The sequence below is a fragment of the Pinus tabuliformis genome, chromosome 4_2 (assembly GCF_031772625.1).
Source record: "Pinus tabuliformis cultivar Carrire ecotype Pingquan chromosome 4_2, CPIR1, whole genome shotgun sequence".
NCBI classification, from domain to species: domain Eukaryota; kingdom Viridiplantae; phylum Streptophyta; class Pinopsida; order Pinales; family Pinaceae; genus Pinus; species Pinus tabuliformis.
Window position 1 is genome coordinate 417154438 of NC_142304.1, and position 14413 is coordinate 417168850.

The window sequence follows — 14413 nt, forward strand, 5'->3', positions numbered from 1 at the left end:
AATAGGAGTGTTTAAGATGGTGCCCATGCTATCTGAAAATTCATACAACTTATTAAGATAGTTGTCCCAATTTAAGGGGATGTAATGATTATCTTTAGTTTTATGAACAACCACATTCCACCAAAACGTTTTGGTCACAACTTTAGAAAGGTTGTGTTGGACACCTAATCCTAATTGGGTTAGTGTGGAAGTCGAATGGACAAAAGCAGTCCAAGAGACCTTGGGATCTGAAACCCAAGAGTCACATATTATACTATAAATGTATATCTGATGCTAATAAAAAAATGAACTCACATGATTTATCTTTCATATTCTATGTTTTCCATGTGTGTTTAACATGGTATCAGAGCGCGCGATCTCCTGCCCTGCTCCACTGTGAGCCACCTGTTTCTGTGGCCTTTGTAAACCAATGCTCTCCTCTTGATTATACTTTTTTGAGCATTTCTTAAAATAGAAGTTTTTACCTCTATCAGCGCTGCCATTCTTCTGATGTGAACAGTCCTGGCCCTCTGCCATATTCTTTTCCAGCACTGTACATTAAAATCCCTCTGCCATATTCTTTTTCCAGCGCTCCTGACATGCTGCCTCTGCCATATAACGCATCTGTCCAAGCCGTTCTGAAACGCCTGTCTTCCATATTCTATTTATGAGACCTGCGAGCTCTGCCAATTTGCTGACATTAATTATTGCCACCGCTCTGCTCCATTGAACCATTTGCAACTTGTCCCAACGAATTTGCATAGTCGAATCTAGTCTACGAACCGACCTCTCCAATTACTTCGAATAGCGTTGAAGATTGGATTGTCTTACTGGACTGTTGCGTTCCCATACACAGCATTTTGCTATCCCTCACCTGGTAGCAATGCTCCATACACTGTACTTTCTCTCTGGAGGGGCAACCACTTTGATCTTAACAGCTGAGTTGGGACGTAGAGCGGTGAGTTCCTTGGCAAGACGGTCGGCAAAGCCAGGGAACATGGTTGTGCCTCCGCTCAGGACTACGTTTCCATACAAATCCCTTCTGATGTCAACGTCACAATTTCTAATAGAGCTGTAAATGGATTCATGAATGCCGGGAGCTTCCATCCCAATGATGCTTGGGTTGAATAGCACCTCGGGACACCTGAATCTTTCTTCTCCAATTGTGATTACTTGCCCATCTGGGAGCTCGTAGGATCTCTCCAAAATGGAACACTCGCTTGCAGTGAGCATTTCCTCTTCCAAGTCCATGGCAACATATGCCAGCTTCTCTTTGATGTCTCTCACAATTTCTTGCTCTGCAGAGGTTGTGAATGAGTAGCCTCTCTCCATCAACAGCTTGGTCATTGCATCTGTCAGATCCCTGCCTGCCAAGTCCAGCCTGTAAATGGCGTGTGGAAGAGCGTAGCCTTCATAGATTGGGACAATATGTGTCACTCCGTCTCCAGAATCCAACACAATTCCTTCACTGTGCCCGATCCATTGTCGCAAACAATTGCCGGAACATCTTCTAATTCTGCCATTTTCGAAAGAATCCGCAGCACAGTTCTTCGTACCTTCTTTGCTTTCTAATATACTGTAGTCAAGACTAATCATGCTGTGTTTGCCATTATACTTGCATCTCGGACTGTAATATTTTATCGTTTTCTTAGCCTCTGGCTACCTTCTCACTGCGGAATTGGATATGCGTTCAAATTTCTTAATGAATCGAGCCACCACATTCGTAACAACTGCACGAACGGACATTGTCCCTAAGTTCATTCTCTGAGGCATTCCACTTGTATTCTTAACACGCATAGAAGTGGGAGCTCCATCATTTGGAATAGTAATTGAATTTCTATGATCAAGTCTTGGACTGGTATCCGGATCTGCATACCTCTACTGCAAGCTGCAAGGACACAAGAAGAGTGAAGGCATGTCATGGTTCTGAGAGAAAACATAATTCTGGAGCAATTTCATGTAGCAGAGATCTAATGTGTTGGGAGTGACCATAAACAGAGCATGTGGACTAATTATGTGTTCTAACAAAGTGTTATAGGGATATATTGCTAAGTGTTTGTTACGCCTTTGAGTTAGCTGGATTAATGATACAATATAACTTAATGATGGAATGCTTTGGTGAGAATTAATGTATGCTGACATTTGCGAGCAAAGGTTGATATATGAATGGGCAGGTACTTGATGTACTAATGCTACTAACCAGATATGTATGGCACAGACCTTGTAAGAAGCTTGTTATAAGATAACATTTGTTGCTAGCGTATGTGTGAATGAAAAATCATGCAGCTGCGAGTGATTCATGTATAAAAAAAAAACGAAGGTAGTGCAGATGAGTAACCTTGTGTGGCTAAGCCTGAGTTTGCATGCTTGATTGTTGGCTACTAGGGATTTTCAGGGTGATGAGCTTATAGCTGAGCAGAAAGCGAGGTTGATAAGTTTAAGGTTTCCAAGCAGAGAGTGATTTAATAAGTGGAGTTCGGTTGTTGCTGATTGAGTCTGTCAGAAAGCATATATATATATATATATATATATATATATATATATATATATATATATATATATATATATATATCCAAGTTGTTGTGCTGCTGCTAGGGTCTGGACAGTTTGTTCTACAAGATGAGATCAGAATTATGTGCTAGTGTTGAGCAGAAGTTATGTTTGGTTTGGTAATCAGATTGATGTTGTGATCCTTCTAATTGATGAGAGGAATATATATGCCACTGACATGATTTGACAGAGATGTATTTGGCAGTTTTATTTATGTAGGGTTTTCTAGTAAGAATATGAAGATACTATTGTTAATGTTGCTAATGTGCTGAGTGAATGTGTACCAATCAAATAATGCATGGTCATTATGACTGACCTAGTGATTGGATATTAATGATGTCGCTAAGAGTTTGTGATACAGAAGTAAATTTGGCTTGATTCATTCGCTGCACATTTACAAAGGATTTTTCTATGTCTTTGTACTGTGAGTGGGTGTTACTTTTACTCATTGGGTCATAGTTGTAATCAGTCTTTTAAAGGGTTGTAATTTTGAGAATGAAGAATATGCCTCGAATTACTGAAATATTAGAGTTCTTAAAAACTCTGATATATTCCTCTAATCATGAAAGATTCCAAGTCAGCAAAGGCTATCTCTCAGAAATTCAGACATGTCTACAATATGCACAAGAGAAAATTGATTTTTTGCAGCTTGAAACACAGCTACAGCAAGAAGAATTAAAACGAAGGAGTCATTCTGAACCTGTTTCTGTTCAGAACAATGAAGTACACTCCCATAAACAGAAAGTCAATATTGTTCAAGTTCATTCAGATCCAATACCCAATAAAGCAGCAATTGTACATACAGATGCAGAAACTCAGTCTGCACTTCCCAAGCCCATCATCAGACCTTGGGAACAGCTTGTCCACAACAAGCACAAAACTGGTCTTGGATATGACAAGGACTTGTCCTTTCATATTCCAGACTATGCCAAGCCCATTCAGTTTCAAAGTGTTGGATTCATTCATGACAGTTCACCTGCTCTTCATGACAGTTCAGCTTCAGCTGTTCCAGATTCTGCCCTTCTTCCACAGCAACAACAACAACAACAGATAGTGAAATGCCAACACTATGATCGAGTTGGCCATCTGAAAGATCACTGTTTTGATCTTCATCCATGTAAGCACTGTCATAAAACCAGTCATTCTTCAAACAGATGCTTCAAAAACAAACGTCCTGCAAGAACAAAGATTCATCTTGGATGGATCGCTTCTTGGCAATGGGCATCAACAACCAAGAAGATATTCCAAACACATGTCAGAACTTGTTCCAGAATATTGAACAGTCTTGCAGTTGAGTTTTCTCCATCTTCTCACCTTGTACCTGACAGGGGGGGAAATGATTGTCATCTACAAGCTTCAAAGCCACATCAAGCGAGCCTGAGCCACAACCTGCCACACCAGTTTCAGAGTTGTAGCAAGAGACAAAGATGCCCGCGAACATGCCTTCAGTTGGAAATCTGGGACACTTCCTCTAGCAGAAGACTCCAGCTTCTTGCCAGTTTTGGAAGAATTCCAGGAATTGCAGAGTTGTTGGTCATCCTTAAACCATCACAAATTGAGAACACTTCCTCTAGCAGAAGACACCAGCTTCTTGCCAGCTTTGGAAGAGTTCCAGGAATTGCATTAAGCATTCCAGAGTTGTTGGTTATCCTTAAACCATCACAGGTTGAGACTTCCCTTTTCAGGTTGAAGTTTTACCTTTTATGCGGGGTGAGACCTCCCTTTTATGGTTGAAGGTTTCCCTCTTTAAAATAATAGGATCACTTCCTCTAGCAGAAAACTTCAGTTTCTTGCCAGTTTTGGAAGAGTTCCGGGAACTGCACTAAGCGTTCCAGTGTTGGTGGTCATCCTTAAACCACCGCCCTTTTTTACCAACATTTCATAGAGCACATTCAGCCTAGTGTTGCCATGCATTTTTTGCACATTTTGTATTACAGCTCTCTTCTTGGACTCATACATAACCCTTCGGATTAAGGGGGGGAATGTTGGACACCTAATCCTAATTGGGTTAGTTTGGAAGTCGAATGGACAAAAGCAGTCCAAGAGACCTTGGGATCTGAAACCCAAGAGTCACATATTGTACTATAAATGTATATCTGATGCTAATAAAAAAAATGAACTCACATGATTTATCTTTCCTATTCTATGTTTTCCATGTGTGTTTAACAGGTTGAGAAGATACTCTTCTCTCTTATTGATATATTACTTATTCTTCCTCTTCATGATAGCTTTTTATATACTTATATTCTAGAGCTTAATGATTTCATTAAGATCATCTCTAATCACTTTCCTAGAAATTTTATAGTCTTTTTCATACGAATGATTGGAAGTTCTATCATTTTTCTTATACGAAGTCTCATTAGAGAACTTGCTAATGCTAGTGGAAAAGGTAGTAATAAAATGGTAATAAATTTGATCAATCTTATTATTACAAGTTAGGGAGCCTAAATCCCTTTCTAACTCTCTTAAGAAAAGGTCGACATTATTCATATTGAAGAAAATGTGTATTTTTCTTTCACTAATATTTTGCACGTGGGTGGTATGCATAACAAACTTTACTAAGGTCTTTGGTTAGAGTCAGTAGCATACCTATTAAGTAGCTCAAATTTTGTAATATGATTGAGGACATGGGTATCATAAACTGCATAACCCATGACACTGCTACCCAGACCATGGAAACACATCATCTGAGTGGAAAGAGGTCAGATGTTAATACCATTACATATGATTAGGTCATGGGAACTACAAAGTTTTAGGAGCTTGGTTCCAAATAATTTTTCGATTATGTCTTCATATTTTCTCTTAAATCTATTAGCTAAGTTACCATCTTCATCAAGAGACAAGTGTTCGGAGTTAGAGTTTTTACTTAACATAATAGCTTGGTTAGTAGCAGTTCTAGGAGTAAAGTCATCAAGAAAAAGGATATTACCATCATTCATTAGGTTTTATATATCTTTTTCTAAGGTATTTAAAGGGAAATTATTATCCATGTTGTTTTTCTTATAGGATGTAGAGTTAATACAGGTCAAATAGCAGATTGTAAGAATGATCCTATTAGTGGTAGAATCAGAGATCTCGATTCAAATGTACTAATTGAAGGGTCGATTTTATGAAGTGAGATGTGAGAGGAAATAATGTTCCTTATATAATAGGCTATACCACCAAAACCCCTCTGGTAGGATTTCTTATTCAAATTTAACCAAAGAGTTAATCCATCAAGGTGAGGGAACCTAGATTCGTCATGTTCCCAATTCTCAACTAAGAGAATAAGATCAATATCACTCGGGATCCAACTTAGCATAGGAACTTAACACAATGGAAAGCCACGACAATTCCAAAAGAGGATATGGAGTAATGTTAGTCCCTATTTATAACTCGTGTTTGGGAACTTATCTCTAATTATAGCTTTCATATTCCTAATGATTTCCCATTTCCCTTATTTCCTTACTTCCTTGACCTTTTGGGCTTCCTTCCTAACTTCAACTTGCTCTTCTGTAATGACATCTTCATTTATAAAGATTCTTGTTCCTTTTAGGCTTGGAAATTTCCTGAGTATGTCTAATTTTTGGTCATTACAATTGACCTTGACATGGATTAGTCTATATTTATGCTCAAGTATTTTTCTTACCCTTATTACTTCTGTGAGATAAGTTGTTTGAATTTGAGATTTTATTTTTAATTGTTCTTTAACTATTTCTAATGTCTCTTCATTGTTTTGTTCTTGTAGATAAGAAATTATAAGGTGTAAGGCTCTTTTGTGGTGCTCATGGTCAAGTATAATTAGTTTATTAATTCCCTTTTTTATGGGTTTAATTAACCATTGTTTTTTTACTAGGTTCTATTTTTGGAATTCTACTTTTCATTCCTTGGAGTTCAGTCTCGAGTGTGATTATTTTAGTTTATAATGATTTGTGGTTGTTTTCAAGCATTGTAGTTAATTCTATTTTTAAATGGTTTTATCTTTCTTCCCCTTGTTTTCCAAAGATTCAATGTACTCATTAAGACTCTTTATGGTAATTTTACTTGGTCTCCCTTTTTGAGAGGGGGGCTTAGAAATTGAAGGAAAGTACTCATAGTGTAAATAGGCAAAACTTAACAAGAGGAGGGAAAGTGGGAACGTATGCACCTCTCAGTGTTGTATTGAGTATGGTAGACCCAATGTGAGGTTTTCAGAGTTGTACTATACATGTCTATAATTATTCAATGAGCCTAAGTATATTTAATGAACCATCGAGACCACATATTATTCAATGAACCACCAAGACCCCATATTATTCGATGAACCACCGAACAATGAGTGTATTACCAGAACAAAAAGGCCATTGGTGAGGGTCATGCTTGTGATGGATCTTTAAGGTTTTTCACCAATGTCACATATGGTGGTGGTCCTTAAAAAAATGTTGTTGTAAGTGTATATAGTGATGCTGTTTTTAGGTTTGTCACCAAAGCAACTTTAAATGACACTTTTGATGAGGAACGTTAAGGGCTCATCACTAATTTTCTCTTTGGTGACACTTCTAGTAATAATATTTTATTGACCCTCACTACTGCTCTTTTTGGTTACTTTTGATGATGTTCAAAAAATTTTCATCTTCATTGATCACTCCAATGAGTTTTTGATGACTTTATTTTCCTGTTACTATATGTTTTGTCAAAATATAACAATTTAAGACCATTGTTGTTAAGTATTTTTCATTATGTGTCCAAGGGCATAGTGGTTAGGGTTAGTCAATTTGTTAAGAAGTAATTAGTGTGTATCATTTCCCTCAAGTAATGATAATATAGTTTTCATATGAGCCAACACATGATTCATCTCTATTAGGTTTATTATATAGAAAATTCCCTTTAGATAAGGTTCCACTAGTTGTGTGTAGGAACTATATTATTTCATACATAATCAATCTCTATCAATTCTATTAATGAGATATACCTAACACTCATCGACAATCCTCATACACCTTAACATGTTCTTGCACACATTAACATTCTGTTAGGCCCCTATACTACTAGTGTAACCCCTTATTGTTATTAGTACAACCCACTTATTATATTGATGTGCCCATGTAGTACCCATATTGTTACTCTTGTGCCCAATAGAAGCCCACTATTGTTATTATTGTGCCCTTACATTATTATTGTTATGTCGGCTCTGATTATGTTATGACCCCTTAAACTCCTATATATAGAAAGGAGGTATTTTCATTTGTATCATCGAAGAATTGTTCATTTATGTAATGCAAAGGAGGTTGCTCCCTCGAAGAGGCTGAATTCTAAGGCGTTGATCTATCTTTTCTACCTTTTCTTGAGAAAGTTTCATAACATTTGGTATTAGAGCTTTGGATTCTAGGGTTTCACTCCTCCAAATAGGTCATCGTGGCATTTTCGCTATAACTTTTTTCTTCACCGTTTCAGAAGTTGCAAAAAAACCCATTTGAGAAGAAATCGAGCTGAACCTCGGGTCTGAATTTCAAAGATTTTCGTGCTATATTTGCGGAGATATGATCTAAGGAATTTGGTCTTTTTGCAGACTCCTGAATTACATTCCAAACAGGTGACCTGCGAAAAATCGTCATAACTTTCTCTCTGAGAATTGGATTGAAATTTCGTAAGAAGTTACAGAAAGAGGACGGAATGAAGTTTCTTGTATATCGTTTTCAGAGCCAAAGGTCGAAAAATTGACACGTGGTACTTCATACAAGGTCTCTCTTCTCGAAAGGTCTATAATCATGCCATCTTGGGAGATTGTGCATAACTCTTTCTTGTGGAATCCAATTTGGAACAAAGTGGTCGCATTGGAAAGAGGACACAGAGGGCTACTACAGGTAGAAATTTCAGAACTTAAATATCCGAAAGTACAGAGTTACCATCGTTTCAAGATTGAGGTCCTATAATCAAGAAAAAGCAAGATGAGGAAGTTTGATGACAAGGATCTGGTAAATTGGATACTTCAGATGGAGCAATATTTCGATCTACATGGTGTGCCACTGTTACAAAAGGTATGTATTGCATCTTCATATTTAGAACCGGATCAATTTTTATGGTATAAAGGGATTTTTTCTCATAAACAACTTGTTACATGGTCAATTCGCACAGAGGAAATGATAGCACATTATGAGGATACAAAGAGCAACACCTTCTTTTGAGAAACACCACAACAATTGGAAAGAGTAAAAAGGCTTTGTGACATATTTGAAAGTCAAATTATGGCAACAAGGAAATCTACCCCTCACAACTATTAAAATGGACGTGTTGTTTCTCCTAGCCTTCCACAACCTACAAGGGTTACAGCACAACAATTGGAAGAAAAGAGAGAAAAAGGGCTTTGTTACAATTGTGATAGCAAATGCACTAAAGGTTATAAGTGTGCTGAGAAGAAATTACTTTACATAGAGTATGAAGAGGAGGAATAAAAGGATCACGAAACATCAAAAGAAGAGGATATATGCCAGGAACCGACCCCAGAGAAAGAAGAAATGAATCAGAACATATCTTGTAAACTATTGGAAAGAATGACCACTCCTCAAACTCTCAAGATAGAAGGACATATCAAGAAGAAAAAGGTGCAAGAAGTGAAAGATCACATCAAGAAGGAAGAAATGAATCCAACCATATCTTGTAATTCACTGGTCGGAATTACCACTCCTCAAACTATCAAGATGGAAGGACATATCAAGAAGAAAAATGTTCAAGAAGTGAAAGATCGCATCGAGCGTCAAGAAATGAATCCGACCATATCTTGTAAAGGATTGGAAGAAATTACCACGCCTCAAACTCTAAAGATAGAAGGAAATATCAAGAAGAAAAAGGTTCAAGCAGTGAAAGATCACATCGAGCATCAACAACAAGTTCTCCAACTTTTAAAGGATAACGCCACTTCGGTGCAAAATCAAATGAAACAACAAGTAGATCAGCATCATAGTGAAAAATGTTTTGATGTAGGAGATTGGGTATTTTTACTGCTACATCTAAAGCAAGCTATTTATGAGAAGGAAATGTTGGCAATACTACATGCACTTAAGAAATGGCGACCTTACCGAATGGGAAGACTCTTCAAGGATGAGGATGTGCAAGCATTGTTTTGTGCTATTTCTATTATCCAACCAGATTGGATAAACGAAGCAAGGGATAAATGGAAGAAGGATAAAGAAGTATGGCCACTTATTCAAAAGTTGCAAAAGATCCCAATTCAAACAATATTGCCAGAAATTGAAGAGGAAGGAAAAATCATATTGGAACCTGGAGTAGTCACAGAAAAAAGAACCCAACAACTACGAAATCGATCAATTTCAAAGTATCTCATCAAGTGGAAGAACCTACCTGCTGAAGATTCCACATGGGAGGACAAGAATTTTATATAGAAGCATCAACAACTACTCAAGCGTCGAGGACAACGCTTTTTGAAGGAGAGGGGCATGTTAGGCCCCTATACTACTAGTGTAACCCCTTATTGTTATTAGTACAACCCACTTATTATATTGATGTACCCATGTAGTGCCCATATTGTTACTCTTGTGCCCCATAGAAGCCCACTAGTGTTATTATTGTGCCCTTACATTATTATTATTATGTCGGCTCTGATTATGTTATGACCCCTTAGACTCCTATATATAGAAAGGAGGTATTTTCATTTGTATCATCGAAGCATTGTTCATTTATGTAATGTAAAGGAGGTTTCCCCCTCGAAGAGGATGAATTCTAAGCCGTTCATCTATCTTTTCTATCTTTTCTTGAGCCAGTTTCATAACACATTCCTTCGCACCTCGAATCTTTTGGAACATCTTTGTAACTAGAACATATTCCCATGACTAGGACACCCAAGCAAATGTTTGTATGCCCTAGTGTAGTATAGCACTCTCCTAATATATGTTGCATCCCATGTAGTTCCTAGCACACCTTGGAACACCTTGGCATGCATTGAAATAAATTAGAGCTTAGCACACATTAGCACTTGGCATGTATTGGAACCTATTATTTTTGTGCCTAACATGCCCCTTTTGGAAAAGATAATGTATCGGCTTATTAACCCTCTTATGTGTTCATTTACTTGCATTTTTGCTTGGTAGTCCCTTTATTCCCTTAACACTCCTTGACACATATTGGCATACCATGGCACCATGCACATCCTAGCATTAATTAGTAGTTGGAATGCCTTTGCATGCCTCAGAACAATTTGTCACATGTTAGTGCACTCTAGAACTCCCTATCACACTCTGACACTTCTTGACATTCCCTTCTACTCCCTAGCATGCCTTACAAATGCTTATCATACCTTATCACTCCCTACATTGCATGATAGCTAGCGCTCATTGACACTCCCTCGCACACCCTCATATTCATTCACTTCCATGCATTTTGACCTAGTGCTCCATTATGTTTTCCTAGTACTCACTAAAACTCCTGAGCATACATTGGCACTCTCTAGCACACCTTAACACTCTTCGACATGCCCTGCCAATTCATAACATGAATAACACTCCCTCACACACATTGGTACTTGGCATATGTTGGCTCTTCGAAAGTCTTAGCATGCTTAGCATGAGTTGAGATGCATTGGTATGCTTTGGCATAGTTTATTATTAAATTTATTTGAGATCAATTACTAAAAAGTAGATGAGAAAAAACAAAGGAAGATTTGGTGCTTAGAATGCACTAAGACTTGGCACCTATTGCAACTTAGTGTTGGCGTTCCTCAAATTCCCCTCTTGGAAAAGGTAAATTGGTGACTTATTAACTCTCTTTTGTGTTCATTTCCTTGTATTTTAACTTTTTTCTCCCTTTTGTTGCCTTAATAGTCCCTCACACGCATTTTCACACCCTTGCACATCTTGGAATGCCTTAGTACTTTGCACGTCTTAGCATGTTTGAAATTCAATCACACTATCTATCACATATTAGCATGCCCTAACATTCCCTAACATGCCTTGGAACTCATGCCATCACATCTAGCATTACTTTTTTTCACGACTTAGGAACCCAATCAAGTCCTTGGCTACTGCAGTTTATGTGACATTGGCCTGCTTCAACAACAACAACTTGACCAATTTCACCTACTGCAAGTAGAATGTGTTTTCTTCACCTAAGAACTAGTTGTAACACATCTAAGTCCACTCATGTCCAAGCTAAACTTATCCCACTTAAGTAATAACCAAGACAAGGATCACATCTAGCAATGGCCATAAAACAACTAAGAAATATAGCTTACACATGAAATATTTCACATGTATGTCCAGTTCATATAAGTAGTAGATCATTAATTGAAAGTTTTCAAGAACCAGAAGATGCACAAGACACACAAGATATAAGTTGACACAGTTCGAGTGCCCAAAAACGTATACACAACAATTTAAAATATGAAATTATCTAGAATAGTTTAAAACATGAGAATGCACCCAAAATGTGCCACATCTCATATAAAAATAATAGCTAAAGGAAAAACAATGTTGTTCCCATCACAAAGTCTCCCTTTTTCAAAAAATACTATGTCAGTCCTATTATTGCAACTATAGGGTCACCTCCTTCAAATCTTAATATGAACTTATCCTAACACACTTCATCCTTGGCACACTTAAATTCATTGAAACATCCTTTCACACACTCTTATTCGTTCCTTTCCATGAACTTTGACCTAGTTCTCTCTTTTGATGCCCCAACACTCCCTAACACTTGTAAGTATGCATTGACACTGACTGGAATGTGTTAGCACACATTTTCATTCCTTGGCATACCCTAACCCTCCCTAGCTATCATGTTCTCACAACTACCCTTAATTTGTAACTTGTGAACCCAACCAAGTTCTCACATGACTACAAGAGCTTGACAAAGTTACAATTACTACAACTAGACTATGTTGTTGAATTGTGTAGCATGGGAGGTACTCCATAAGCCTAGCGAAATGGGTTTGTGTGAGTTTTTTGAAAAAAGGATTTGTGGGAAAAGAACCCAAGTGAAGGGTTTTGGGACCCAAGATGGGGTTTAAAATCTAAAATAAAATTAAAAAGGAAAATTAATATTTCCTAAGGTCTAAGTGGATAAAACCCATAAGCTCTAGAAGGTTTGTAAGAGGCCTAGTAAAATCTATTCAAGGAGGCCTTAGGATGATGGCAAGAACATAAAATGAGAAAATTCTCATTTGATTAAGGAGGCCACGAGGGATGTAGTCCTAAAGTAGGTTGAGTTAGAGGGCCAAGTAACGGTTTCTAAAGGGATGCCATGATCATCCACCAAGAGCAAGATCATCATGTGAGGGTTCTCAAGATGGCCACATACCTTAATGGGTTCGATCTAGGAAGCAGGATGGCATATTGTTGGTTCTCTTCTTGAAAATCGAGCTCAAGATAGGTTTCTCATGACAATCTGGGCATGTGATTTTAGTGTTCTCTCTGTGTGAAGGCCACATCAAATTATAAAATAACAGAGAGGGTTGAGACCCCATCTTGTGGTGGTTAGTAGGCCATCAGGCCTGTGATAAAGATTGACAAAAATGGAGGGCATGCACTAGAATCTAGGTCTAGAATAGAAGTAGTTGTGTTCATAATATTGACTCAAGTAACGCTAGCTTAAGGGTCATAGAAATCAGAATTTCATGTCAATATTTAGTCAAAGAATTGTCGAGAATCTATGGATTCATATGAACTAGGTCGAGTCTCTTATGGATGCAATATTTGTTGTTTCTCTATGGGTGGTGTTGGTGCACACATTGTTCGAGTAATGAAGGACAACCTAAGACCACATCACTGAGGACTAGGGAGCCCTCCCACTCTAGGTGTAACTGTTGGTCCTTAGCACGCCACAAGGGGTAACCCTCCAATATAATTGTTAGATTTTAAATATGAAAATATAATAAGACCAGGTGTGAATATTTTCATTGTAGTAAATAGTGGTGACATTCGCAAGAGGAAGGAAAAGATTTGATGATATACAATTCTGAAGTAAGATTCCAAGAGAGCAAGACAACAATAACAAGATATGTCAATAATAAAAATATAATATAAGCAAGGTAGAAATATTAAGTAAAATAAAATAAAGACATTGGTTTTAAAACAAAACTGTGCTCAAATTAGATGAAGACATGTGTAGGAGGAGTAGGCATATTCATTCTACTCTATGCTAAAAAATAGTTAATATTGTATATCGGGACTGAAATTCACACAAGAGTATAACATGAGGATTTTAGAGAACATCATACATTGTTAGGAAGGCACAAATGTATCAACATAGTAACATTAAAATACACACTCTAGTTAGATGAAAACATGTGCAACAAGTGCGGGCATGTTTGTTCCACTCTATGTTGAAAAAAAGTTAATTTTATATATTGTGACTGAAATTCACGCAAGAGTAAAATGTGATAATTTTAGAGAAAAACATACATTGTTTGGAAGGCACAAATGTATCAACATAGTAACATTAAAAATTGTGTTGTGGTTAGACGAAAACATATGGAACAGGCGCAATAATGTTCATTCCACTCTATGCTAAAAAATAGTAAATATTATATATCGGGATTGAGATTCAAGCAAGAGTAAAATCTGAGGATTTTAGAGAATAACATACATTGTTAGGAAGACATAAATTTGATAACATAGTAACGTAACACTGAATTTTGCAATCAATTTGATGTATGAATTATATTAACAAAGGATAAATCTTCAATCATAAATAACTCAAGATAACTCATTTAGTAATTGTGTTGATAATATCAATACAGAACACAACACTAAATGATTTAACGTCTAAATGAGATCAAGCCTCATATCTAATTGACTTTAATTTGAATTTAGAATAATAGAAAAAAAAATAGAATCGCGAAGAATAGTCTTCAAAACTAGTAATGAAAGTTGTGTATCATGTACAAGCTATTTCAGTATCTCCAAAATTTCTTGGA

At 37.1% G+C, this 14413-nt stretch overlaps 1 pseudogene; it reads right to left on the reverse strand.

Annotated features, from left to right (window-relative positions):
- Positions 1-537: 537 nt before the first annotated feature.
- Positions 538-1725, reverse strand: LOC149169723 (actin pseudogene; annotated as a pseudogene).
- Between the last annotated feature and the right edge of the window lie 12688 nt (positions 1726-14413).